At 39.1% G+C, this 24,338-nt stretch overlaps 1 protein-coding gene across 12 annotated transcripts in view; it reads left to right on the top strand.

Annotated features, from left to right (window-relative positions):
* HTR7 (5-hydroxytryptamine receptor 7) overlaps positions 1-24,338 on the top strand; it is a 671,904-nt gene that overhangs the window by 59,809 nt on the left and 587,757 nt on the right. Inside the window, exon 1 of one of the 12 annotated variants that reach the window (XM_082339521.1) lies at positions 971-24,094. The exons of the other annotated variants lie outside the window; for them this stretch is intronic. The gene's annotated coding sequence lies outside the window, so the exon portion shown is untranslated. Of the gene's footprint in view, positions 1-970; positions 24,095-24,338 lie in introns of those variants that run through there. 12 annotated transcript variants of the gene reach the window in all.

Here is a 24,338-nt window from a genome sequence, read left to right as displayed (position 1 = left end):
GGGAGCACTCATCTGTGGGTGTGGGGCTCCAGAGCGCACTTCCCCTGCCACGGGGATGGTGGAAGCAATGCCGTGACCCAGAGAGGCACCGCTTAGCCACCACTGAGGAGGAGAGCTGGCCTACCGTGTTGCCTGGACTCATAGAAGATGTGACAGGAGTGAAAAATAAACAACTGTTGTGATCTTAGAGTTGCTTTTGCTCAGAACGTAACCCAGCTTCTTTCAACCAACACAGTATGTGAGAAAGAAAAAGCAGGTAGAGGGCAGGAGTAGCCTGCGGTGAGGTTAGAGCGGAAGGCAGGGGTCAGATCACAGAGGGCCTTGGCTGTCTCTTGCTATTTCCTAGCTGGGATGTAACACTGACCGCTTTCCAGAGTCACATGAGATTTTATTTCTTAGCCGACTCAGAAACGTAGGGAGTTTCGTTTTGTCATTTCTGATGATGTTAGTCCCTCTACCCCTGTCATTTGTAACCCTCTTCTGTTCCAGCATTCTCTGCTCCAAAGGGGAAGAAAGAGGAAGAGAGCTTGCTGGAATTCTGTTTATTATTATTATTATTATTATTTACTGTTTTGGCTGCGTTGGGTCGCCGTTGCTGCGCGCGGGCTTTCTCTAGTTGCGGCGAGCGGGGGCTGCTTTTCGTTGCGGTGCGCGGGCTTCTTATTGCGGTGGCTTCTCTTGTTGCGGGGGACAGGCTCTAGGCACGCAATCTTCAGTAGTTGAAGTACGTAAAATCAGTAGTTGCGGCACGCAGGCCCTAGAGCATGCGGGCTTTAGTAGTTGCGGTTCGTGGGCCCTGGAGCGCAGGCTCAGTAGTTGCGGTGAACGGGCTTAGTTGCTCCACAGGATCTTTCCGGATCAGGGGTCGAACCCGTGTCCCCTGCATTAGCAGGTGGATTCTTAACCACTGCACCGCCAGGGAAGTCCCTGGAATTCTTTTCATGAATCTTCGGGGGGGGGCGGGGCACACACATTTCCCCAGGGACCATGCTTGGGGGCTGTGCAAGACAACAGCGCCATCAAGTGGCCGGTGTAAAATCCTCCCTCCCACTGGCACTTCACCAGTGTTCCCAGCCAGGATCGGGGTGGCAGCTCTCCCACTTCCAAGTAGAAATTTAGGGGTGCCTGATCTCCTCTCTGACAGGTGGGACAACGCCAGGTGGGGGTCACCCAGGAACAAGGCAAAGGTCAGGTTGCCTGGGGCTAGAGGAAGAGTGCTCTGAAGTCTGGAGGGATGTTGCAGTCAAAGCTGAAAAATCAGGTTCAGAGTTGAGCCATATTTGGACGGTGGAAGAAACAGGAAAGCCCTGTGTGAGAGGCAGTGGGTGCGGGCAAGTGGGAAGTGGCCTGGATTAATTATAGAGGTAGAAGACGAATATCTAGCATATGTTTCTGTGGGGGACCCCAGCTTGTTTAAAGGGGTCATGTTTGAGCAGCCAGAGCCGTGAGATTTGTCTTTCATTTTAATATTAGTCTCTGTTTTTAGGTTAGTCAGGAGCCTCAGCGTGTCCAGTGGTCTAGCCTGCTGGCTGACACGGCTGGCGTAGAAAGAGTCATGCCATTGTCCACATCCTTTGGGATCCATGGTTCAGCTAGTTAGAATCAACTTCAGGGGAATCAGAGGAGGAAAGAACAAGTAGGAATTGTACACTTGGGAGTGTCTGTCCACGGAGGAATTTCCAACATCAAGTGAGGAGGAATTGATGAAGAGGCATGTGTGGATGTCAGGTGGCATTGTTACTTGTCGATACAAATTGTGCCCTCTCATTACTGATCCTATTTGCTTCTCACTTCCTGTTCAGCTGCCACAAAACGTAGGGGATTCAGGAGCCAACTCCCTGTTTCCCACAGTGGGAATTCCTTGTGTGCAACTGCCGGTTGTCTTTTCCAATACGTTCTACCATTTTTCTTTATTAACAAGACGCTGGTTGCTTTGGATGGCAATGCTTCCACTTGAACTACTAGCCTCCCAGCCTCTCTTGGCACCAGAGCGGTCATTTTACACAGTCCTGGCCAAGGAGACTGAGATGAAAGTTTTTGGGGGCAGCTCCTGGGGAAGGGCTTACAACTGGACAGACTTGGTTGGCTTAATCTTTTGCCTTTTGGCCTTTCTTCTGTGTTTTTGCCTGGAATGTGGAAGTTATGCCTCTCTTTGTAGGAGCTATCTTAAGGTCACAAAATAAGTCTGTTAAGAATGGGAATTTAGAAGGATAGGTCCCTGATGGCATTGCAGAGTCACCGTACCTGTTTGGGACCCCTGACCTCCATGGGAAAACAAACCCCACTTTGGAGAGGCTATTATGTTCAGCCAAAAGCATTCCTAACTGGTACACTCTCACTTACTCTATAAAATAATAGTTATTCTCAGTTGCCATGCAGTAGGGAATTCTGGCCAGACCTCAGCTAAACTAAGACCTTAAATAATTGGATTTTCTTTGTATCTCTGTACAAGAATGGCTGTTATTCAGAATAATAACACCGAAGCTGCACAACTTCTGGAATCATCAAACAAAATTATGTTATAGTGAGTAGACTATACTTATTTAAGTGGAAGTCTGCCTAATATATTTTAGAAAGATTTTTCACAATAAGGAACAAACATTAACCTTAGAATTCAATTAACAAAACCATCTTATTCCCTAAGTATTCTGGTTAATCAGCATTTTTATACCTGATAATTTTATTTTACTCTGCTTAAATGCTGCTTTTAAAATTAGAAAACGATGTTATGTTCTTTCAACCTCTGAGAAGTGTGAGGTGTGAAGTTTATGAAATTACTTACTTGACTAAATCAAATTTAGGTCATGAACTTAAAAGAAAGAAAAAATAATTCAGCTTCACATCTTTTCTAAGGTTAATAAAATTTATCCAGTTAATTACAGGATATAAAGATTGCCAGTATTCTACTTTTTTCAAGTAAATATCCTGAACTAGAGCTAGCCAGCCTACAACTATATGAGTGTGTTTTTTAATTAAAAGTATTTGAAAATAAAAAGTTAATCTAAAGAGATAATAGAATGAGACAAGTTCCACCCAACAGATCTGAGTGATACTGGATATTAAAGTTAGCCAGACCTTTTAAAATTAAAATATTTATGAAGTTAAGTCCTCAAATATTAAAGGTATGATATAGCATAAGGGACACATTAGAAGGAATACAGAACAAGTGGAAACTATTGTCCCAAACTTCCAGGTCCAGTATGGTAAGCAGTAACTACATGTGGTTAGTGAGAATTGTGATGTGCTGTATGTATAAAATATACATTAGATTTCAAAGGCTTTTATACAAGGAAAAGACTGTACAATATCTCATTAAAAATTTTTAAATTGGTTATATGTGGAAATTATATTTAGGAAATATGGGTTAAATAAAATATTAAATTCAAGCTCACCTATTTCTTTTTACTTCTTTTTTTTACTAGAAACTTTAAATCTGTGGCTCTCATTTTATATTTCTCTTGGCCAGTACCTTTCTACAGTAAGGAATTGAAACAGACTCTCAGAGACATAGGAGAAAGCTAGTGACTAGACAACATTGTTCTTATAAATGAGGAAAAAATGACGTTAAAAAGCTGTCAGAAATTCTTGAAAGAGGTCTGCTTACTAGAATTTTGTGTCCACAGAGTCTCTCCTGCATAGAGCAGCCCGAGTGAACGTCGCAAAATGTAAGTCAGGCCCCGTCTCCCCTGCTCAGCCCTCCAAGGGCTTCTCACCTCATTGAGAATAAAACCGAAGGCCTCATAAGGGCCTGCCAGGCCCCACAAGGTCCGGCTCCTGACCAGATGTGTCACTTACATCTCCCTTTCTTGCTCACCCGATGATGCTGGCCACTCTGGCCCTTCAGCTGGCTTTTGGACATGGCCGTGTGCTGCTCTCAGGGCCTCTGCATATAGGAGTCACTTTCTCTGGATCCTCCTGTGACTCACTCTCACCTGTCTCAGGACTCTGCTCAGATAGGCCTGCCCTCACCTCACCACCTCTCCGCGCCCACTGCACTGTCCTCGCTCTCAATCCCATTTTAATTCATCTACCTGGCACCTAACGCTGCCTGGAAAAGCCATATCCGATTGTTTCCTTGCCTTTATCACCACCATATCTCCATTGCCTAGAACAGTAGTGGGAAGCAGTTAGGTTCTCAATAAATATTTGTCAAGCAAATGAATGAATGAAGACAATTTAAGAGAAGCAACCAAAAAAGATGGGAAAAAAGTTTGGAAGGAAATACACCACAGTGTTAATCAGATCTATTTCTGGGGTGATGAGAGTATGATTGATTTTAACGTTTTTCTGCTACCCCCCCAAGTATGTCCCCTCTTCTTCCTTGTTAAAAGAACCTTATTTTGTTCAGGCACCCCCTCTTCTACACGTGGTCATGTTTCACTCAACCACTCATGGTTGTCTTGTGTTTCTATCTGTGATTGGTTTAGGGATAAATATGTGATGTCATTCACAGCTGGCGAGCTTTGAGCAGAAGTCTGTGGAGAAGGCCATCTGGGAGGGTTTTATTGCTTAAAAAGAGATGCTCATGAATAAACGGTATGTCAGAGTCCTACTGGGTTTGGTTTGTGTGTGATGCTTGGAATGGCAGTTGCCCTATCCTGTCCATGGAGCTGCCGGTCCCAACACTGAGGATGTCAGAGTGAAAAGATGGAAGGAAACCCAGTCCCGCGTGATGTTCTTGGGCTGGCAAATTAAGTATCTCAGAGCCAGCCAACTTTGTGACTTCATGTTTGGGGACATAATAAATCATTCTCAGTGTTTAGGCCATCTTGAGCTGGTTTTCCTGAAAAAAATTTTTTTCCAAGCCAAATGTATCTAACTGATCCTCTGTTATAACAAAATTCAAGTGAAGCAGCCTCCAAATTATAAACCTGTCAGACAAAAGTGCAGAAGTCATAATAAGAGATATGGTTGTAGAATCTCCCTAAGGAATAGGCTAGGGACACAATTAGCACAAAATGAGCGCTCGGTACTTGAGAGAAGAACAACTCCAACAAAGAAGAAACACCTTGAATTACCAATATAATTATATAAGCTTGAATTATAAATCTAACACACAAATGTGAAAAAATGATTCTGCTTTTCACGTAACCTATGCTGGTTCAGGCACATTTGGAGTCCTGAGTTCAAGTCTGTAGTCATGTTATAAGATCACTGACAAATTCTACTGAAAAGAAGGACGATTTGTTTTCAGTAGAAAACAAGTATTATTTTTATCTGGGAAACTGTCCCTACCCCTATTCTTACTCCATGTGTTTTGGTGAAGTGGATGCCCCAGTCTGGGGTGTTGGGTGTTTTTCCTGGCCTGCATGATTTGTTCAGGGATGGATGTGTGAACTGATCAGAGCCAACAAAACACAATAAGACATTTTCTGGCTGTGCTGGGGGAAAGCATACACTTCTGAATCAGATTGAACCTTGCAAAATATAACTCTGGAGCTGCTGGACACCATATTGCCATTCACTGAGGTTGAGAATTAAGCCACGTTGATGGGAATAGAGGTGAGAATTGGAGAGAACCCAGATTCTGGTGACATCATTTTGAGCCCCTGGATGGAGATGTGCCTGAAGTGTAACCTCAGCTTGTTTTATTTGTGAGCCCTTACACTTGCCTTCTTGCTTAATCTTGTCTGGGCGTGGAGTTCTGTCATTGCCAATGGAAAGGACCTAACTGAACAGAAGATGTGAAAAGATCACAAATGGCTGCAGTCATTTGAATAGTTGTCATATGGAAAAGATTAAGAATTAGTCTTAGTTGCTCTAAAAGAATAACACCCATGGAAGGGAATCCATTAAAAGGTACAGTTGTCCTGGACTTAGCATAGAACTTTTTAAACATTTGTGACCATCCAACAGTGTAGCTGTTTGCTTCAAGCAGCTGTGACTTCTCTGTCAGTGTATGAATTTAACTAAAAGCTAGTCATGCTCTAAGTGGGAATTTCCATATTGAGTTAGAGTCAGGGCTTCTAAGCTCTTTCTGGCTAGATAGTCAATGATTCTGCAATATAAATGGGAAACAGGGATTATACTAGACCAGGTATATGGATGTGCTTTGTAACTGATTCAGTAGAAAAGTGTGTATTGGTTAAGGGGAGGCTCTGGAGAAAAACCCATGTTTGAAACCCAGTTTTGAGCTTTATTAACTATGTGACATTGGGAGAGTAAGTTAACCTCTCTGAACCTCAAATTCCCCATTTGTAAAATGGGGATAATACCTACCATTTAGGGTTGTAAGGACTGAATCCAATGCTGTGTATAAGCATTTATCACAGAGCCTGGCATGCTGTATGCTCAGTAGATATCTGCCGGTATTATTCAAATGCTATGAAAACATGAGGCAGAATTATTTTTGCTCTTCTTGTTCTTTTAGCATAATCATTCTGGGGATAAAAGGAAAAAATAAGCCATATTTCATTAAACTTACACAGTGGAGGGTGGGTTTATGGGTAGACAAATATATAAAAAGAACACAATTTTTTTCCCCCATACATGTAGAAAGTAAGTTTATCAGCTATGATTTTTAATTCTGGAAGGTTTTTGCTTTAGTGTAAAGACACATGTCGTGAAACGGGACTAAGGGAAAGAAGAGAAGAATAGAAATAGCCTCTGCACTAAAGTTGTAGTGTTTTGTTTTGTTTTTTTTTTTTGATCATTGAATTTTTAATTCTGTTTCTTTTTCAATAAACTCATCCCATTTGATGACTTTCCTAGAAAGGGTGAGTATTACATGGACAAAGCACTTGCATAGGCCAACATGAAAATTACAAAAGGAAAAAGGATAAAGAGATTGCAACATTTGATTGAAAAATATTAATAAAAGTTTTATTCCTTTTAAGTAGTTCCCCTCTCTCCTTGGGGGATAAATGTCCCTTTCATATGCCAGGTAACCTTTAAATTAAAGTTGTAGTGGTTTTTTAGTGATTCGTGTGCCAAAGGAGGAAGGAAGAGGAGGGGAACGTCTCTCTCTTACTGATGTACTTCATGTATCCTAGGAGAGGAAGACAGCTAAGCTATTAGACTCTGCAATGGCTCATATAGACTACTAATACTGAATATTATTTCAAACTGATAAATAATGCCATTTTATGGGGAAATAGTTTTAAAAATGTGAGAATAAAGGACTAAAATGAAAGACAAGAATAAGTAACCAAATACCTGATGCCTATTTGCTGTTTTAAAGTATTACGTAGATAAGAATAAAATTGTGCTGCTATGATGTGGAGGTTTTGTTTTTAGGAATTTGTCTTAATATCCTCTGAACTTAGGAGGTTATTGAATTATTTGATGGTAATTTTGTCATCAGTTTTCAATTGAGATGCCTTCCTAAATACTATTTTTAAAGATATACTGATTTATGGTTCTTACCAAGAGGTTTTTCTTAATTCTTTGTTGTATGTTTTAATTTACTTTGAAAATTATTGGTCTTTCTACCTGATATTTTCTTTCTCTTTTTGTTTCTTTCCTCTTTTAATTTCTTTCTCATCTCACAGTCCACAAAAGGGATTTTCGATTTTACTCATTTTTTAAAAAAATTTATTTATTTATTTTTGGCTGTGTTGGGTCTTCGATTCTCTGCAAGGGCTTTCTATGGTTGTGGCAAGCGGGGGCCACTCTTCATCGCGGTGCGCGGGCCTCTCACTGTCGCGGCCTCTATTGTTGCGGAGCACAGGCTCCAGACGCGCAGGCTCAGTAATTGTGGCTCACGGGCCCAGTTGCTCTGCGGCATGTGGGATCTTCCCAAACCAGGGCTTGAACCCGTGTCCCCTGCATTAGCAGGCAGATTCTCAACCACTGCGCCACCAGGGAAGCCCCCAGTTTTACTTATTTTGTTCAAAGCACTGACTCTTGGCATTTGGTGTTTTGCCAACTGGTTCTGATGTTACTGTTGTATTTTTGCTTTGGTTTTTAGAACTTAATTTTTAAAATTCCTTTTGTAGGTTGGAATATATTATATCATTGATTTTCTAATTGTAAAACATCTTTTGTTCATTGTTCTCATAATTATTTAAAGTATGTGTTTGGTTATAGTTAGTTGTGAGGTATAAAACTGAGTATGTTTAAAACTTTAAGCGAGAAAATGCATTTTGGTAAGTACATGCTGATTTATATTCTACTCTATTTCAGTGGAAATATGTGAACATTTGTGATGGGCCTAGGTCAGATAAGCAATTCAGTTCAGAAAGAAAATACGTTGGAATTATCTATTCATATGCATACATAATATGCTTTTGAAGATTAAATATACTTGCTAGTTGATTGCTTTGGGGGAAGATTAATGGAAATGGGCAAATTAATTATCAACAATAATGAATAGAAAAGAGAGTATAGAGTAAATTTCATGTGTAACTTTCTATACAATTCATTTAAGGGGAAGTGGTGTTTTCAAAGTATTAAATAGAGAGACATGTGTCTTTCCCAAAGCTATATATGCCATATTTTTCTATGCTTTTTAATAACTTGAATATCGATGAATTTAGACTGCTATGCATGATATTCTTAACGTAGGAGTAAAATGATGTTCATATTCATATGGTGCAGCAACTTGGGGTACATTGAGGAAACTTGCCTTCTTGTCTTTTCTGCAAGGATGGCTCAAGGACACACACCTTCAGCCGTTGCAGGATTTTTGTGAACTAGGCCCTGGGCTCCAGATAATGGGAGTGTTCTCGGCTAATGGGAAGAAACATCAGTTCTGTGCTGTGTGTCAGTGGGACCCTGAGTGGCTGAACGCCAGCCTTTGCCAGCCACATCCTGCCTTTTCTTCAAAGGCCAACTGAAGGACAGGTGGCCCCTAAGTTTTAGGGTTCATATTACCAAGATGTTGGAATTGTTTCATCCTTTATATGTCTGGGTGTTCGCATCTGAAGTGTGGATGTCCTTGATTAGTGGATGGCGTAGGTAAAAATGTTGTTGATACCATTTGAATTTATTTATCCTATTATTTATGGATTACTGGATAAATAAACGATGGCAAAGCCCTGCAATGGAATGCTATGCAGCTCTGAAAAAGCATGAGGGAGATCTCAATGCACTAGTGTAAAAGTATCTCCAGGATATATTGTTAGGTGAAAAATGCAAAATAGTGTGTCCAGTATGCTGTCTCACGTGTAAGAAAGTGGACATGAACACGTATTTCTATTTGCTTGCCTTTGTACAAAGAAAAGCTGGAGGAGTGCACAGGATTCTAATAAAAGCGATACATACATGAGGCGGGGGTGAGGAGGATGGAAATAGGATTTGAAGTAAGACTTCTCAATATACACCTAATTATATGTAAAATGTTGAAGTATGTGAAGATGTTACTTATCCAATGAAATAAGTTAACATTAAAAAATTTAAAAAGAAAATATCACCCTGGATGCATGAAGAGAATGGATTAGGAAGGAGAAGAAGAGATATGGAGGGCCGATTTAGAGGCTGTTGTGGTGATCCATGGGGAGAGAATGATTCTAGAGTGGTAGCAGTGGAGACAGATAGAAGCGGGTAGGTTTTAGAGGCACTGAGGGGGTAAAATAGGCAGGGCTGTGTCGATAACTGGGAGGGGAATGATGAAAGAGGAGGAGGAGTCAAGGATGACTCCCAGGTTTCTGGACCACACCCTTAGATGGATTCACGAATCAGGGAAATAGAAGAAGGCTCAGTTGGTGGAGATGATGATATATTTGCACATGTCGAGATGGGGCCAGACCCAAACAAGGTGTTTAATAAAAGTCTGTTGAACAAAGGAGTGAATAAAATGTTTTAGAGGTAGCAAAGTAGAGACGTGAAGGAGGCAGTTGGATTTGTCAGTCCGGGTCTCCAAGGGGAGGTCCGGGCTAGGGATTCGAATTTTGGGATCATCAGCCAATAGAGGTTTTTGAAGCACTGGTAATTGTGGAGGACAACTAGGAAATTAGAAATAGAAGAAAAGTGGGGTTGGGACCCAGCCTTGAGGAATTCCAAAACATCAAGGCCCGCTAGTAGAGGACGAGGCAGCAAAGAAGACTGGGCAAGAGTGGGCAGAGGGGTGGGAAAACTGAGAGAGTGTGGCAATATTGGACCAAGGAAGGAGTTTCAAGAAGGAGGCAGTGAGTGCGTACTGAGGGCTGCAGAGCTATCGGGTATGATGAGGAGGGAGAAATGTCCTCGGGATCTAGAGACAGCATCAGTCATCCCAGCGAGATCTGTCTCAGAGGTCTCTTGGGTGAAAGGTGGATTACAGTGGATTGAGAACTGCTTCCTTCAGATACTGGCCCACCATCTTCCCTGTCATCCTGGCTTAAAAACAGGTGAGCTTCTTCAATTCCTCCTTTATCTTTATCCCTATCCCTCATCCTTACTAAACCATTTTCAATTTCTGTTTACTCTGTTTCAACATTATCTCTTGCTTCTGTCTTCTTTTCACCATTCGTACTGCCACTTCACCAATTCAGATCCAGCCAGCAATCTCACCAGTGAATTCTACAAACACCTACTGTGTGCTGCTATACTCTGTTGTATGTAGAGATAACTCCCCTCTAGTCTTACTTCCTTTCTCAGATGCTTTGTATTACAGCCCTCTTACTCTTACTGGATCGACTCAGGTTACAGTTTTATTTGCCCATTCCTTTCTTTAAAAGGGGGTTCGGAGGAAAGGAAGTCAGCTATATATTTTGAGTGGCTGTTAGGTAGAGAGTGGGGCAAAAGCTTTAATTACATACATGTTCTCATGTAATCATCATAGTGAATCACAAGATAGATATTCTTTTGCTGTTGCTTTATGTGTGAGGCAGAGAAAGCTCAGGAAGGTTGAGGAGCTTTTTCAGAATACTTTAGCCAGTTAAAAGGACAGAGCTAGAATTCAAACCAGATCTGCCCAGTGCAAGGTTTAGATTGTTTTCATTTTCTCTTGAGGTTAAATATCATCTAGCCACTCCAGAGATGGTACCTCTCCATGCAGCCTAAGATAAGGAAGTGGGGAAGGCAGTGCCACAGAAATTGAGGGTGGAGAGCATTTTGAGAAAGACTGGGCAGTCTGCAATCACACTTCAGGGAGGAGAGAAGTCGAGAGTTATCAGAAATGAGAAAATAACAATTAGAATTGACTAAAAGGGAGGTAACCTTTTAGAGTAAACTGCTTTTGAGTGATGGGGGTGGAAACCAGATTATTGGGAGAATCAGAAGGAAGTGGGTGGGTAGGAAATAAAAGCAGCTGAGATAGACAAGGTGTTCCATAAAATTGGGGTGAAAAGGAATGAGAACTATGGAGGATTGAATGGAATATAATATAGACATACAGTAGAAACACATGCACCCACCCATACATTTCTCCCTGTAGGTGGAACAGAATAAACCTGTAGACTTGGAAAGTTAGAGAGAGAGGAAGAGAAATAATTTAGAAGCTGGGCCTTAGAGGAGGGAAGAAAGCACAGGCCCCACAGTCAGTGTTCTTTAAATACGTCCTTGCACGGGGAAGGTTTAGATTCTGTTGAATAAAACTTGTATAGGAAACTCCTGCTTGAGATAATGGGGATCTTCAACCCAAAGGGACATGCCAATCTCAAATTTCAAGGAAAAGCTGAGGTCCAGACACCTAGCCTGGCAGGTAGAGGTGAAAGGGCTTCGAGGTTGTGATCACAATGCAAATCTGTGTTGCAGCTTGCCCCCAACCCCACCCTGAACTCCCTAGTCCCCTCCCCTGCCTTATTTGCCTCCATTGCACTCATAATTATCTGACCCTATTATATGCTTTTACTTATTTATTTATGAGTTGTCTCTCTGCCCCACACCAGTTTGTCAGCTTCATAGATTTTTGTCTGTTTCATTCACTACTGTATCTCCCCAGTCCATAAAGCAGTACCTGGTGTACTGCAGATACTTAAGATATAGTCTTTGAATGAATAAATTAATCAGTCAAGATGGAGTCAAAGTCCCAGTGTAGGCATGGAATGGATTTTAGAGTTGCTTCAAACACTAGTGTTTGTGGCTCACTTTTTAGAGGATGCAGGTGTCCAGTTAAAACAGTAGGGTTGGACAGACTCATTCCTAGTGATGCGGTGAAGTACTTGCCAGCGAATCCAGTTTCTAAGGTCACGTGCTAGGAGAATAAGGCATTGTTATGCTGTCTCAATTATCTACTGTTGCCTCATAGACCACCCTGTAACTTTATTTATTATTGTTCCTAATTTCCTGGGTCAGGAACTTGGGCAGAGTTCATGTGGGTAGTTTGTTGACTCCAAAAGGCATCATGTGGGATTACTCACCTGGCTGCACTCAGCTGGTATCTAGGCTGGACTGAAAGGTCCAAGAAGGCTTCATTTATATGTCTGACTCCCCCGTGCTCCCCTATGTGGCACTGTCTTTCTTAACAGGGTTAGCTTGGGCTTCCTCGCAGCATGGTGGACTCCTAAGAGGGATTTTTCCAAGCAGTGAAGGTGGAAGCTGCAGATCTCTTAAGGCTCAGCCTCAGAAGTTACACAGTATCACTTGCCCCACTCTCTGTTGGTAAAGATAAGTCACAAGGTGAGTTTACAATAAAGGAGAGGGGAAGAGTTTCCCTCTCAAAGAGAGAGGGGACAAAGAATACATAGCCATCTTTGGTCCACCGCATCTCATTAGGAGATTACATTGTTAGGATGCTTAGAACTGGCTTTCTCTCCCAATTTACTTTGCAATCCAAGAAGTTAGTGAGAATTCAAAGAGCACAGATAATTTGCAAAAATTTCTGAGGAATTGAATATGGTTAAATTAACAGTTAATTCCAAACTTGCCAAGTTCATGGAGAGATTTGTAAGGAACCAGCTGGCAGGTGAGTTAAATGACTGGTTGAAATCATTATTTTTAAAAAGGCCTTGCTATATTTTAGAGAAATAATTTAATTTTTGTGAAAATTAAATGTGCTCATTATAAAAATTTCAAGCAATTGTAAAAAATACAAATAAAATAACAAATCATCTAAACTCTCCCTGTGCAGAGAAAAAAACCCATGATAACATTTGGTGAGCATCATTTTAGATGTCTCTTTGTGCTTATGTCCACTTAGAAGGATTGCTGGCTGTCTGTTTGGCTGACTCAACAGGCAGGTAGATAGAAAGTTGATAGATAAAAACTTATAAGAATGAGATCACACTATATATGTTATTTTCATGAAATATTGAAACTGAGTTTACTTGAATTTAAAAGAAGAAAAATGAAAAAGAAGGAAGAACTTCAAGTAAGAGCTATTAATTTTAGAGCTAGTAGTTCCTAAAAGATTGTATGAAGGTCATGGGGAAAATATGAAAACCGGCGAGAAATTGGATTTACATAAAGTATATATTAAAATTTTAGACAGTATCAATTGTTCCCCACTGTGAAAGTTGACATGGTTAGAATTCTAACACTGTATCCTACGCTGTTTCCCTCAGCTCCTGATTCTTGTGGTTTATATTATTTTTACTTTGTGAAATTTACATTCTGTTTTTCTAATATCATTCCCACAGGTGTTAGTTTCTACATTTAAGCAGGTTCAGTGATAACCTTGGTTTAGAATCATGGTTCTAAATTCTTCAATTTGATTCATCTTTTGGTTGGATGAATTTTGGTTTTCCCCCCAAAAAGGGATAAACCCATAAAGGGCACTATATCCTCCCAAATTCTTTCATGTTTGAGAAAGTCTCCTTGTTGATTTCATAGCCTTAACTAGCAGGTATAATGTTATTGTACACTCACATCTTTCTAGACTTTTTTTAAGTTTGTCCTGTTACGGATTGATGCTTTTGAGAACCAGCTCGCTTTTTTCCCCCTTGCATATTCCTCGATTTCTTTTTTGATTTCAGATGTCTGCGTACATCTTTCTGCGCTTTGAAGTTCAGTGACTTTACCTGGATAGATCTCGTTGATAATAATTCTGTCATTTTTTCCCCCACTATGTTATGTGTCCCTTGGATCATAACATTCAGCTCGTTCATTAAGGAAAATATCCTATATTATACTTTTTATGTGTTGTGCCTCTGCTTACCTCTGCACCTCTGTTTTCAATTTTGTTGTTTATGTTTGTTGGGTTCTTTCTTTTCTTTGGGAACACCAGTGATGTTTCGGTTGCATTCTCTTTGTATGACTATTATCTTCTTTTTAATTGCTTGAATGCATTTTTCCCTCTGTGTTTTATTTATTGTTATTACCTCAAGCCTTTACTTCATGCCATTGATTTGCTTTTCAGGTATGTCTGTTCTATTCCAAGCTGCTTCTAATTTATCTGTTAAATCTGCACTGGTGGTGTTTTGGCCTCAATTTATTTCCTTAACTCTACAGTCCCTTTTTTTAAAAATTTTATTTATTTATTTATTTATTTATGCTGTGTTGGGTCTTCATTTCTGTGCGAGGGCTTTCTCTAGTTGTGGCAAGCGGGGGCCACTCTTCATCGCGGTGCGCGGGCCTCTCACTATCGCGGCCTCTCTTGTTGAGGAGCACAGGCTCCAGATGCGCAGGCTCAGTAGTTGTGGCTCACGGGCCTAGCTGCTCCGTGGCATGTGGGATCTTCCCAGACCAGGGCTCGAACCCATGTCCCCTGCATTGGCAGGCAGATTCTCAACCACTGTGCCACCAGGGAAGCCCCCTTTTTTTTTTTAAATTTATTTTATTTATTTATGTTTGGCTGCATTGGGTCTTTGTCACCGCAAGCAGGTTTTCTGTAGTTGCAGAGAGCGGAGGCTACTCTTCGTTGTGGTGCGCGGGCCTCTCACTGTGGTGGCTTCTCTTGCTGCAGAGCACGGGTTCTAGGCGCGTGGGCTTCAGTAGTTGTGGCTCGCAGGCTTAGTTGCTCCGCGGCCTGTGGGATCTTCCCGGACCAGGACCAGGGCTCGAACCTGTGACTCCTGCATTAGCAGGCAGATTTTTAACCACTGCGCCACCAGGGAAGTCCCTACAGTCCCATTTTGTGTCTTGTTCTGTTGTTTTAACATCTCATCTTTGAGCCTCTACTGTAGTGATAACATATACTTGTTAAGGTCCTTCACAGTGAAAAGTGTTTGTAGGAAAACTGCTTCTCTTCTGAGGGTTGTGTTTTCTTTTTGAACTTTGTTCTTCAATAGTCTTATGCATATTCAGTTGCTTCTTTCACCGGGGTTATTTTTATAGCATGTTGGTATAGTTACTATAGCATTTTTTTCCCATCTTGCTCATTCATGGGTTATTTAAAGCTTAATGTTTGTTCTGACATAGTGTGGTTGAATTCTTCTTGATATTCAGCCCTATTTGATATTAGTTAATTTTATTCTTTAGACTACTGTTTTATTGTATCTACTTCTCCGTAGCCTGAAGGTGCAGGGCTGGAGGAAGGGAAGGGAGTAGACTTCACTGCAGCTGAGTGTAGCCTTTAATGGAGGACTGTTCTTTTTTCTGAGTTCTCATTCAATGTCCTGTACTTGAGTACTTTCCACTAAGCTGAGGGTTACCCCTTGTGGACCTTGGTGTATCCCGGTTCAGCCCAGTGTCCTAAAAGAGAGCAAATTCTGGTGGCCCTTCCTACCTTTGCTGAAATGGTATGTTGGGGCTTCTGTTCACGATGGTTTTTCATTACTTTTTTTCAGGCTGGCTTCTTACCACCTCAGTTTGCTTCTCTCCAAATAAGAGGGTAGTTGTCCGAATTTTAAGGATTTTATTCACTTACCCTCTTTCTTCAGTACTGCTTCTGGGGGTGAGGTGGGATTAGAAGCCCCTTAGTACAATCATACAACAGAAAAAATATATATATATATTTTTTTCACTTCCTGTAATCTTCGAACTTTTTAGCTAAGCTTTTATGCCATTCCTTTGTTTTATTGTTGTTGGTAAATTTGGGGCTCACTCTTTGCCTTGCCATTTCTCTGTTTCTCTGAGTGGAAAAATTCTGTGGTGGGAAAATTCAGAGTCTGTTGTAAGTTCAGATACAACTGCAGTGATTAACACCAGGCATAATGTAGGGGTCACTAGTGATCTCCTATATTGTTCATTTTCATGACTTTCTGTAATTACCTAAAAACACTGCTTTGATAGTTTTTAATAGACATAAAGAGTTTTACGTAATAGGTGACTAAAAAACCAAGTGGACAGTAAGAGGACCCTTATGTTTTTGCATTAAATGACAGAAAAATTCAGCAGAAAAACCATTGCCTTATGATAGAGTGCAGACAACATTAGTCTCACTGGAAGGCTTGTCTCAACTTGAGTAGGTAGCAAATAGGCCTTTGCTGAGCTCCCTTGGTGGGATACTTTCTGTCTCCTTAGCTTCTGTTATGACCAAGTGTCTGTGGTAGGCAGAGTTCTAAGATGGCCCTGAGATTCCCCTTCCTGAGTGTGCATGCTCTGTATACTTCCTTCGCCTTGAATGTCAATGGGCCTGATCTAATCAGGTGAGCGCTTTTCAAAGAGGGTCTAAAGATCAGAGAGGTTGAGAACTGCAGCCGATGCTTGAAGGCGGTAACCTCTGTGAGTTCTGTAGCTACAGGAAAATGAATTCTGCCAACAAACACATGTGCTTGGAAGAGTACTCTGAGCCTCACGTGACACCTCAGCCCTGGCCAACACCTTGATTTCAGCCTGGTGAGACCCTGAATAGAGAACTCAGTTGTGCTGTGTCCAGACTTTTGACCTTCGGAACTGTGAGGACACCTACAGGATTGGTGTCAAGTCACTAAATTGTGGTCATTAATTAGGTAGCAACAATATATGAATATTTTTAAAGTACTTTTAAGGGATTTGCTTTATTTTAATTAATTCTGATTCTCTCCCTAAAGGGAAAAGCTCATTTCTTGTTTCATAATTTACTTTTTCAAAGAGGAAGCTTTTGTTATGCTTTCCAAATTTTGTTGAATTTTGTTATTTTTGTCCCCGCTCCTCTGCCCACTTCTCTTCCTCAACACTGAGGTCAGAATAGGGATTTTAGATTGTTAACTGGTTTTATCTATAATTACAGCTTGGACACACTGATGAAAATGGTTTAAAAGTATAGTGGAACCCCATTTTGAAAATAGTTTTATCCCACTTAATCATGGTGTATGATCCTTTTAATGTGTTGTTGGGTTCCGTTTGCTAGCACTTTGTTGAGGATTTTTGCTTCAATGTTCATCAGTGATATTGACCTGTAATTTTCTTTTTTTGTGGTATCTTTGTCTGGTTTTGGTATCCAGGTGATGAAATAGATAACTTATAAGGACCTACTGTATAGCACAGGGAACTCTACTCAATACTCTGTAATGACCTATATGGAAAAATAATCTAAAAAAGAGTGGATATATGTATATGTATAACTGATTCACTTTACTGTGCAACTGAAACTAACACAACATTGTAAATCAACTATACTCCAATAAAAATTAAAAAAAATAGTTTGAGAGAACAGGTCAACATCCAGTTCAATGGCATATGTTAAGTCCATGGTGTTTTTTAAAATTTTATTTTAAAAATTAACTTTATTTATATATATTCTGAACATTACACAAGTCCTAACTGCACAGCTCACTTAATTTCTACAAAGTGAACATACCTATGTACACACCCAGATAAAGAAATAGAACATTTCCAGAACATGCCCTCTGCCCTCAAGGCAACGACTCTTCTGGCTTCTGTCACCATAGGTTAGTTTTGCCTGTTTTGGGACATTGTGTTCTCTTTTGGTTTTGGCTTCTTTAGCTCAGTGTTATGTTTGTGAGAGTCATCCCTGTTGATGCAGTAGTTGGTTCATTCTTGTTATTTTATAGAATTTGCTGTGTAAACGTACCACAATTTATGTACCCATTCTACTGTTGCAGAATTGTACTTATTTTATTCTTGTAGAATGGGTTGGTTTTATTTGGGGTTATTACCATTAGCACTGCTTTGAACATTCTTATACATGTATTCTGATGAATGTTCATTGTATACGTAGAAGAATTGCTGGGTCACAGAAAGAAAAATATATGTATTGTTTTGGTTTTTTTTTTCAGCTTCAGTAGGTGTTAAGAAATGATTTCCCAAAGTTACATCAGGTTACACTCCCACCAGCAGTGCATGACAATTAAAGTTGCTCCGTATCTTCACAAAACACTTGGCATTATAATTTATTATTCTTACTATTGTTGTCACCGTCATCATTATTTTAAATTTTAACCAGTCTGATGTATGTTGGTATTATCTCAGTGTGTTTTTAATTTGCGTTTCCCTCATGACTCCTGATGTTTAATACCTTTCCATGTGTTTATTGAAGGCCAGTAATTTTCAAACTTTGGATCATGCTCCATTATTGGGTCATGAAATCAAATTAGTGCATTAAGACCAGCATTTAAAAAATCTGAAGTAGAGTAGCATGCAGTAGAAGAGAGTGAATTGCAAGTTGTAATGGTAAGTATGGTATATATTTATACATATGAAACTTTGTTTCAGTTTCATATGTATAAATATATGCATCTGTATCTATATACCTTCATAGATGTACACCCATATGTATGTATCAATTCCTTATTTGTATACATAAATATATATATTTGCACTGAGCGACTGTGGGAAATGTATTTCTTGTTGTAAAAATATTCTTATTTCTTACTGTCAGAAAGGTTTATGAAACCCTACTGTGTATTACGCATTTAAACAAATCTACAACTTGATGAAGACATAAAAACCATGCTTACCTCATTTGCATTTAGCACAGTTCTGAAAGATAGAACTCATAACTGAGATATTGGAAATATGATTCGTGACGATTTTGTTAGGCCAAACTGGAAGCACACCATTAAGATGAAATATGAAAAGTAAAAGTAAAGTCCTTCATACAATAAGTGTATTGTATGTAAAGTCTTTGTATTTGAATTTTGTATTTTGTATTGAAGTGTAAAGTCTTTGTAATTGAATGAAGGAAAGTTACCCTAAAAGTGCATGGGGTAAAGAACCAGAATCATCAGTCCTAAATACAGAACTCTGAGTCTCCAGACCTCGAAAGAGAATCTGTGGATGGTGGCCCCAGAGTCTGTATGTTTCAAAAGATTCTTGGTGAGTCTGATAATCTGATAATTTTGGGAACCACTGATGTAGGGTGGAGATTGCAGTGAATTTCACCTACTGTAAGGGAGGAGGTCTCATGGAAGAGAGATTCTAAGTGTGCAAACCTTTTTTAAGCCTAACATTCCCCAAAACACTATATTTCAGAGTAATTCTCCCCAGTTTCCTTTATCCCGTAAAGTATTATTCTATAGCAACAAAACTCAGGAGAAGCCATTTAATTAAAGAACCATTATCTATAATTTCTATACAGTTAGGATAGAAGACAGGCGGCGAGTTAATTTGCTTTCCAATCCCTCTCCATGTGTGTTTTAACTCCCTAATCCTCTTTTTCTCTAAACCCCCACTATAATGGAACCCCTAATGTGAGCTGCATACATTTTTCAATTATATAATACTTTGGTGCCTTTGTCTCTGAGATTTACTGTACTTACACATTTGTATGCATTTTAAAGTAAAATTCTGAAGGCTTTATAAGCACCCGCTTTCTAATTAACAGTGAGCATAAAATGCTAGTGTGACAAATGTTAACCATGCATATTAGGGAATATTTAGAATCAATCTAGGTTGCTTCCCCCTGCCCCTCCCCGCCCCGAAAGGTAAGATTTATACTATACAAGATTGGGGAGAATGAATTTGTAATTTGGACAAACACTTCCCTGAATACCAATATTACTTTATATAGTAATTACGGGATTTTAAATGCCAATGAGTTCTGTTTTCTTTGTGTGAACTTATGAATGTAATAAAACACTTTTGAAAAGCTAATTGAATAAAACTATCTAAGATTTAATTATCAGCTTCTTAAAGATTTTATGCACCAGATCATCTCTGTTGCCAAAATCACTTACGTGACTTAGGAATCACAGAATCATCTTAAATCTTTCATTTTGTTCTCAGAATTAAAATGGTTTTTTAAAAATTATATACAGTTAAAAAGTTGTGCATAAAAAAACAAAGAGAAAAAATTTAAAACTAATCGAATCTCTACAACTCAGATAAAATTGCTATTAATATTTTGGTGGATATTTTTCGAGACATCTCAGTATATACACATGCACACACACTCATATAACCACCTAGTTTTACATAAACAGATTAATAGAATATATGATATTCTGTTACTTGTCCTTTAGGGCTAGTCATTGTTTTCTATCTACTTTTGGTTGGGTTGTTTTCATATCAGTAAATAGATATATACTTCATAATTTTTAATGGTTACATGATATACACACACACACACACACACACACACTATACTTTAATCTGTTGATAGATATTTAGATTGCATCTCTTTTCTCCTCTATTATATGTTTAGTTAACATCCTTCCTTGCACGTTAATCATTTTGCACCTGTACAATTATATTCCCAAGACAAATTCCTAGAAACCTGACTGAGCCAAAAGGCAAATGTTAATGTATATTAATTACCAAACTGCTCTCCAAAACTGTTATCTCAGTTGAAACTCCCGTTAGCAAAATGATAGAGCACTTGTCCTTATTTTAAAATTTGTATATCTTTAATTATTAATGAAGTTGTACATATTTCCGAGTGCTTATTGGATATTCTTATTTCTTTTTTGTTTAATTGCTTCACTATTTTTGTTGAGATGGTTGTCTTTTTCTTACTGACTTGTAAGAGATCTGTAAATGTTGAGATATTGTTATTTGGACTGCAAGTTTGTCATTTGACTTAATTCTGTACGTAGTGATTTTTAAATTAAACTAAATGCCATTTATTTATTTATTTTTTAATAAAATTTTTGTCAAAAATTTATCAATGCATCATTTGATAGTTTCAAGCTTCTGTATCATGGTTAACAATGGCCTTTGGCCAGATTGCAGATATACCCATATTTCCTCATAGTAGTCTTAGGGTTTAATTTGTTTACATGATAATCTTTGATCCGTCTGGGATTTATTTTTGAATAAGGAGAAAGATAATTCAGATTTATTTTTACCCCAATTGCTAGCCAGTTGTCATGAATATCTAATCTTTTACTCTGATTTAAAATGACTGACTTTCTGATATTAAATTCCCTTATATATTTGAATATACTTCTGGGATCTATTTTGTTCTATCGATCTGTCTATTTCTGAATATTTATTATTGAATTTTTATTTCTGTGGCTTTATACTTTTTTTAATAAGTATCCCTTCATTTTTCATCTTTTTCAGATTTTGTCTATTTTTGCTTATTTACTTGATGAACTTAAAAATCATTTGGTTGAACTAACAAAAGAAATGCTAAGATTTTCAGCTAGAGTTATATATTTTTTATATTAATTAAGGGAAAACTGGCACTTTTATAATACTAGATTTTCTTATTAAAAATTTTTTTTCTCATAGATTCAGGCATTCTCTTAGGTCTATCGGTATCATTTTATGTTTTCTTTGTATAGGCCCTGGTCATTTCAAAAGATTTTTCTAGATATTTTAATTTTTTGATTGTTGCTGTGAATGAAATTATTTTCTTCCATGATATTTTCTGATTGTTAATCCTGTTTTAGAAAGTTGTTGACTTTTGTTTATTTATTTTATTTCCAGACACTTTAATGAGCACTCATATTTTTTTCTGATCATCTTTTGGTTGATTTTAGCTTTCAAAAGTCCCAGGTGGTACCCAGGAGACTAAAGAAGAAAATATAATTCCCTTACTGTAAGACATTACTTGAGGCCGTTAGAGAATGGAGCCTAAAATAGGGGAGTTTATGGAATATAATTTGTATATCCAGGAAGGACTGAGTCCTCATCACTGAAATGTAATGTAAGTCAGACTAAATATATTAGTATGAATAAGTATGTTGTTCTTATGAGATTATTTAATACTCTGAGGTGTCCTTTGATACTCAATTAATTAATCTCTCAGGATTAACCTTTGTAGATTTGATATTACTTATGTGAGCAGGAGAGAGGCTAGATTTAATTAAGCCTGAAGATATAAGTCCCTATTTAAGTAATGAAAATGTGAAGGATGGAAGGGAAAATGGAACTGACTTCCTCAAGAATTGGAGTTTACCAGGTTGTGAGTTCCAGGCTTGCTAATTTTTTGTATGACCCCCCCCCAAATACAATATAATTTCTTTTCTTGTCATGAGTAATCCTCCTTCCAACAAACACCTACAGTATTGCTCTACCTACCATCCCAACCCCCCAGTAAGTAGGTGTAAGATGGTCTGACAATGCCATCTGGTGGCAACCTAGGAAACTATATGAACTAATCTCTGTCATTGGACCTCCAACCTGGGTTGGTACAATATCCTGGAAGCTAGGTCCAGGCTTGGGAACAAGCAGTTTATGCCTGTGGCTACAGGCAAAGGGAGAAAATAATCAAAGTCCAATCCCTGGCAAAGGCTGCCTGGGGAATCTGGGAAGAAGCCCAAAGGCTCCATTCACAGGAGTTGATAGAGAGCAAGGACTAGGTCCAAAAAGAGAGGTTTGCAAAGGAGTTCCAGCAGGAAAAACTTGGAGAGAGCTCCTGAACCAAAGCAAAGAAGGGGAGTTTGTTTTTTTTTTTGGGGTTGGGGGAAGCTCTGCATTCAGCCTCAGGGCAGGGAGGAGCTTAATTGTGAGCACACAGTCAGTTCTAACACCTTTCTTCAGGGCTTTCCTCATCTATCTTTTTTTTTTTTTTTCCTTAAATTTTTTTTTTTCCCATAGCTTAAAACTCAGATAATTTGACAATTCCACATAAGGTCGAGGCTACTTCACACTTCTCTTCTCTCTATCTTTCCCCTCTTCTTCCCTTGCTCCCTCCTTCCCACTTCCTTTTCTCTTTTCCCTTCCTTTTCAGCTCTTATTCTTGATTTCTCAGGAGAACCTCCCTCTTTCTCATCCTTCATTCTATCCAGGAACCAAAACATAATCCTATTTACAGCTGAAAAACCTAGAGATAGTGCTTGTGGGTCAGCTTTATCAAGGACAAGGGAAGGCAGAGGTGAAATGAAGAACTGGTACCACTAGCGCCTGCATCCTTGGGAGGAGGGATCAGAAGTCCCTTCAACATTACCACGAGGCTCAGTCCTCCCATTCACCCCCTGCATGATTTCCCCATGTGCCTGCATTCATGATTTTTGTTTCTTTTGTTCACTGCCATATTCCCAACATTTAAAATGGCATCTGGCATATAGAAGGAACTCTATTGATATTTGTTGAAGGATAGAATGAATATTCACACTGAATAAGCAAATCTGGCTTATTCTTTTTTTACTGTATTTCAATTTTGCCTTATTGTAAGTGTTGCAGTGATGCTAATTTTCATTGTGAAAGCATGATTTGTGACTTCTGTGAAATAATTCAAACGTAACATGTGAGGCTATTTCTATCACAAAAATAATTATTTTTTAAATTCCAAACCACCAAGTGACCTACTTTCAGAAAATAACTTTTCATGTTTCATGAGTGTATCTTTTATGTACATAAATGAAGTAGAAAACCAACAAAATGGCCGGCTTTTACCTATCTTAGCTTCTCAAGTGCTCTTTGAATCCTCCCTCAAATAGAAGCTAAGACTATTAAATACAGAGGAGAAAACAAATTTGGAAAGCTGAAAACTACCAAGCATTTGACAGAACATCTTGCTAACTATGTTTTCTCTGTTTGCTGAGTCTCTTTTGCATTATAAATCCTTGATAACAGAGACAGAGAAATATTTATTCTCTATATAGAACTAAGCACAGAATTTGCCTAATATTTTTCAGAATTATGCCCTTCCTTGTGATCCTCCTTAGAACTGGAGAGACGAGGCAGGCTGTTTTTATTTTACAGATTGTTCCTCGGACATTACTCTTGCGTGAGAATTTTCTGGGGATAAAAAAATGATCACTTGGTACTTTCCATTCCAAAACCCTAGGATTTCCTAAATATCTCACAGCTCTCTGTGATCTTAAAGAAGTGCTTTCATTTCAGTGCAAAGGGGAAGTGAAAATGAATTCAGAGCTGGCCTGAATTAAGACCACAGAGGAGATCAGTGGGTGTGTAATATCCGAGTGTGGTAGAGCTTGGCTAGCTCGTGAGGATGCATCACAACATCCCATCAGGCTTGACATTTTGTTCCTGGCTGATTTCAGTGGCAGTGGTCATGGGGAGGGAAGGCATATGTTGAATCTATAGTTCATTGACTACACAGACTGTGAGAAACTACAAGGTATGAAAAGAGCATAGACTAGCATTACAGGCAGAGGGCTCTTCGGCTGAATGCTGGCAGTGCCTTTGGCTGACTGTGTGACCTGGAAAAAAATAGGTAACCTCTCAGAGTCTTAGTTTACCTTTCTATGAAATGGGAATAATGATGCCTACCTAGAAGGGCTGTGTGAAGAAGGGAGCTACTAGGTACACAGCCTAGTCCCTGGCTGGTGGTACTCCCCAGTTGATCTGCTGTGATCACGGCA

Source organism: Balaenoptera borealis (genome assembly GCF_965194805.1).
Source record: "Balaenoptera borealis genome assembly, chromosome: 10".
Lineage (NCBI taxonomy): Eukaryota > Metazoa > Chordata > Mammalia > Artiodactyla > Balaenopteridae > Balaenoptera > Balaenoptera borealis.
This window is presented reverse-complemented; position numbering and strand designations above follow the sequence as displayed.